Here is a 5,876-nt window from a genome sequence, read left to right on the forward strand (position 1 = left end):
GTATTAAAATCAAATTCAGTTATTAGAAAAACTGAAATAAAAGGAAAACTGAAAAGCAGAGTAATTTAGCTTAAACAAAATTAAAACCTTAACAAAATAACAAATTTTAACTAAAAATATGGAAAATAACATACCCACACATAAGCTGATTTATTTAAAAGTCATTGTGTTAATAAATATCTTTCCTTACTGATGTGTATATGTGATATAGAATATACTTCCAATATTAGAAATGAAGATAAACAAGTGTGAATTATTTCACGTTAGGAATAACCATTAAAATTTCACTCAAAGTAAAGAACAGAGATTTGAATCATTGTAAAGGAGGTAGGGAGCTTGCTTTGTATGTGGCAAACCTTGGTTTTATCACCAGATCCTTATTTGGTCCCATAATCACTGTCAGGAGTGATCCCTGAGCACAGAAACCCTTAGTACTGCCCAGTATACCCAGCCCAAAATAAAGCAAACAAAGCAAGAATAAATCATAACTACTTAATGGAAGAATTTATCCAAAAATGTTAAATTCTTGTTTATCATATTTATTATAAAATAGGTAAAATAGCCTGACTAGAGTACAGGCTGGTGTGGGGTAGGTTGTAGGACATATGGGATATTGATCATGGGAATGTTGCACTGGTGAAGAATTTTTTTATATCTATATATATTTAAAAATCAAAGAAAAGAAAAGATAAGGTCTCCTAATTCTGTCCACAGGCTATGTTCTTTACACTGACTATATAGATAGAAAAAGGAGGTACAGTAAATGCACCCCATATACACCTCAACCCAGGCCCTTTCCCTGGTCTGTATTGTGAATTGGGGGACAAAAATAAAAAAAAAATAGGCAAAATAAAGAAGTACTACACAAGTCTGCAATCATCATTGTTAAAAAACAAACAGGAATTTTTGGATAAAAACTATTCTAATCATTATGTATGTATATATACATATATATCATTAGCAATTGTCCATACCTATACTCTATTTTGTCACAGAAAGAACCTGAAAATATACATTTTATATATTTTTAGAGATTATGCAATTCCAGAATAGAACACAGACTGAGACAAAGTCCCTTTACCAAATTATAACTATATAAATAATCTACTCTGAGGTTCTTTGCTCAGTAAAGGGAATGTGAAGCAGTGTACTAATAAGGGTAAAGAGAGAGTATAAATAATACAATAGTGAAGGCACTTGCCTTATATGCAGCCAAACCCAGTTCAATCCCTGACACCATATGATTCCACAACACTAATGAATACAATCCCTGAGTATGGACCTGAGAGTAGTCCTGGGCATCATGGGCATGGTACATATCTCCCAATATAGCATGGAAAATTTCTCCCATAAGTAGCTCTGAAAAATCAGTAGCATCTATAAGATAAAGGCAAAAGAAACTTTGAATAAGCATATCAGCATAGGATGATAAAATTGCATTCTACAAAGCAGTGGATTAGCAAATATAATATCTGTGTTCACATATACTGGAAATTATTATTAATCAAATGAATAGAAATGTTAGGGATGATGTTTCTTTCTGATAAAATAGTACAAAAGAAAAAAAAGACCACCATGGTAGTTAGAATTACAGACACATAGGGTTGGTATCCTTAGAAGGATAACATATAAAACAAAGAAAAGGTCCCCTGTGTGAACTAAGGAGGTATCTTCAAGCCAGAAAGAGGTGTCTTAGAAGCCCTACTAGTCCAGCCTTTCAAAATGATGTTTAGACATTTAGAACTGTCACAAAATTGATTTCTGTTAAGCCATCCATTCCTGTATTGCTATGGCATGATGAGTGTACTAATCCACAATTGTAATGATTTCCAAAATCAATGCCAAATAAATTGGATGAAAACAAAAAAATACTCATTAAATAAACATGTACTCTAAGGATGTTAATGGATATGCTATTATATGTACAAAAAATTAAGAATAGATAGGATATGCTTCTTACTGAAAAACTGATTTTGAACAAGGGGCAAGTATTCAGAGATGTGCGCTACTCTGTTGTGTGCATTTGGAACCCAGTACAAGACATGTGTCTTAGTCATTTCACTGTGTTAAAGGACTTTGTGTGATAAATGTCTTCATTTATTAAATATGTTGATAGTTTAAAACCTTTATAGAATGATCTAATACTATTATATCATTATATCTTTTTAATTAAGGATCAAATGATTAACCCAATAATGATTTTACTATTACATTAAATGTGTGAATATTTCATGTCTGCAAACTCCAGGATAATTAACCTTTTCCTCCTGATGTTTTGGCTTAGAAAAATTTAATCTGATATATAGTTCCCTTACTATTTCTACTCTCATATGTCATATTTGTGTAATATTTCTTATGCCATATTTCTCATATGAGCTGTTACCACCTAACTAAACCAATCATCAGAATTATACATTTATTATAAATTAACATGTAATTATCATACTGGTGCACATTCAAGTAATGATATTTGGAGGTATAATATCTTTCCTTATCCTCATAAAAACCATTAAATATCTGTTCACCTGTGTTGAACCAATTCAACAGAAGCACTGAAGTAATTTTTCCATTTTGCTTCAGAGGATTGATATATAAAAAAACCTTTCCACCTCTTGCAAAATCAACCTTAGTTTGAGGGTTTACAAAGTGGAATTTTAATTAAATTAAATACATTATGAAAGAATAATAAAATTATACAAAATTTTCCTTTAACTAGAAACAATAAAAAGCTTTTAACTCATTGAACTTTTCTCATTGAAGGTATAATTCCTAATAACCATAGTTAAATATCAAATTATACTATTATTAAGTATAATAGTCAATAATTTAGGGTAGGGATACTAAAATTATTCATAATTGTACACTTCTGAAAAAGTAAAATACAATTTACTATATTATGAACTTTGCTTATTTCCTAAATTAAGGTATAAATTATTTCGTAGTAAGTTTGTTTCTTTTATTTGGTGTGTAAACTCAACTTAATATTTGTAAATGATAAGCAGTCAATATTGTCTCACCTATGGAATTATATAATTACATAATTTTACATAATGTATGTAATGATAATTATTATAAAATAAAGATACTTTCAAAGAAATTAAATATTCAACACTGATACCATAGAACTTAAGATACTTATAAAATCTATGTGATAATTTAATAAGTAACACCTAAATTAGTTTCTAAAATGCATATATTTTAGATCCATATGTTAACTTCACTGCTGAACAATACAAAATTTACTTTGGTTAAAAAAACGAAATTCTAAGATTAGTATATATATTTTAGGACTATTATGTTCTTTGATAATCAGTTATAAAACTAAAATCAATTTTCTGAGAAATTCAAAAACCAAAGTGAGACAAATAGTACAGAGATGGATTTAGTAATTCCACTATATGAAGATTTACCTATGCTGAATGTGCTTAAAGACTGGCAAGTAGAAATGCAGTGGATGTAATCTTTATCACTCCTGAGGGTACAGTTTATTTTCAAGGCAGTTATGAAATAAATTGAAGAATATAATTGTGCTTTTAAAGAGCATGCACTCAATGATAGAGGGGGTTTCTGTAGAAATGAATAAATTAAATTATATATATTTTAAAACATATATTTTTATTTTAAGAATTTACCAATCTAAGTTACAAATAAATATGCATGAGGACCATTCATGGCCAATTAAATCCATGAGATTATTTTTCTTACTGAAAATAACTGGTTTTATTTTTATTTATACTAATCATTTATGGGGTACTTATTTTTAACATTTTTGTAAAATGTCTCATTAAATATGGTACAAAAAGATAATTTACAGTTATCTTACATAAAAATTACTTTCATTAATTTTTTTCTGAAAAAAAGCCTTTTAACTTTTCCAAATGTGGTAGACAGATTAATCACCCATATCTTTCCCACAAAAGGCCTTAATAATCAGAATATTTGAATATGTTTCCTTAAAATCAAGATTAACCTTACAAATCTCATAAATTTAAGGACATTAGGATGGGAGACCATCCATACAATCCATACAATCTGAAATAAGGGTGTAGTGTAATCATGTAGGCATTTACAAGTGCAGGAGTAAAGTAGAAAAGAGTTAGATAAGGAGACATGATAATGAAAATATAATTAGAGAAATTCTAAGTAGAGGCAACTAACAAGGAATGTAGGCCTATCTAGAAGGTGGAATGTCTATAGTCAACCAGACGAGCACCTTGAACCTCTCTGCAGAGGGCATGGTTGCAGAGAATAAGATAACAAACATACATAGACTGCCCAAGATTTAGTGATTTCTAGGCTGTCATAAATAAGAGCACAGGCTGACCATTTATAATACAGTATCGCCACCTTATTCAGATTCCCAACTTATTAGTTATTAAGTGGACAGAAACATTAAAGACACCTAGTAAGCATATCAAAATTCATATAGGCAATGAACAGAGACTATTCGTATAAGTACATTTGTGAAGTTTATATTATAGTTTTGCCTATCTTGCCCACTATATCAAAAAGATCAAAGTTTTTATTCTATTCTTTCCTGGGTGCATTGTTTGCTTCTCGTTTATTTTAAAGACCTAAGCTGTTTTGGACAGGCCCTCAGATCAGTGGAATAGGCTTGAATACTCAGAAAATATTCCCCAGACATACAATCACCTAATTTTTGATAAAGGAGCAGGAAATCCTAAATGGAGCAGGGAAAGCCTCTTCAACAAGTGGTGTTGGCACAACTGGATAGCCACTTGCAAAAAATTGAACTTAGACCCCCAGCTAATATCATGTACGAAGGTAAAATCCAAATGGATTAAAGATCTCGATATCAAACCCAAAACCATAAGATATATAGAACAACACATAGGCAAAACACTCCAGGATATTGAGACTACAGGCATATTCAAGGAGGAAACTGCACTCTCCAAGCAAGGGAAAGCAAAGATTAACAGATGGGAATATATTAAGCTGAGAAGCTTCTGCACCTCAAAGGAAATAGTGCCCAGGATACAAGAGCCCCCCACTGAGTGGGAGAAACTATTCACCCAATACCCATCAGATAAGGGGCTAATCTCCAAAATATACAAGGCACTGACAGAACTTTATAAGAAAAAAACATCTAGGGCCCGGAGAGATAGCACAGCGGCGTTTGCCTTGCAAGCAGCCGATCCAGGACCAAAGGTGGTTGGTTTGAATCCCGGTGTCCCATATGGTCCCCCGTGCCTGCCAGGAGCTATTTCTGAGCAGACAGCCAGGAGTAACCCCTGAGCACCGCCGGGTGTGACCCAAAAAAAACAAACAAACAAAAAAAAACAAAAAAAAAAAAAGAAGAAAAAAGCATCTAATCCCATCAAAAAATGGGGAGAAGAAATGGACAGACACTTTGACAAAGAAGAAATACAAATGGCCAAAAGACACATGAAAAAATGCTCCACATCACTAGTCATCAGGGAGATGCAAATCAAAACAACGATGAGATACCACCTCACACCACAGAGAATGGCACACATCACAAAGAATGAGAATAAACAGTGTTGGCGGGGATGTGGAGAGAAAGGAACTCTTATCCACTGCTGGTGGGAATGCCTTCTAATTCAACCTTTATGGAAAGCAATATGGAGATTCCTCCAAAAACTGGAAATTGAGCTCCCATACGATCCAGCTATACCACTCCTAGGAATATACCCTAGAAACACAAAAATACGATACAAAACCCCCTTCCTTACACCTATATTCATTGCAGCACTATTTACCATAGCAAGACTCTGGAAACAACCAAGATGCCCTTCAACAGATGAATGGCTAAAGAAACTGTGGTACATATACACAATGAAATTTTATGCAGCTGTCAGGAGAGATGAAGTTATGAAATTTTCCTATACATGGAT

At 32.3% G+C, this 5,876-nt stretch overlaps 1 non-coding gene across 1 annotated transcript; it reads left to right on the forward strand.

The window, feature by feature from the left end:
- Nucleotides 1–692: 692 nt before the first annotated feature.
- Nucleotides 693–829, forward strand: LOC126032736 (small nucleolar RNA SNORA51). The gene has a single exon (XR_007503954.1). It is a non-coding gene; the product is annotated as a small nucleolar RNA SNORA51 (small nucleolar RNA).
- The last annotated feature ends 5,047 nt before the right edge of the window (nucleotides 830–5,876 follow it).

The sequence above is a fragment of the Suncus etruscus genome, chromosome 16 (genome assembly GCF_024139225.1).
Source record: "Suncus etruscus isolate mSunEtr1 chromosome 16, mSunEtr1.pri.cur, whole genome shotgun sequence".
Classification (NCBI taxonomy): domain Eukaryota; kingdom Metazoa; phylum Chordata; class Mammalia; order Eulipotyphla; family Soricidae; genus Suncus; species Suncus etruscus.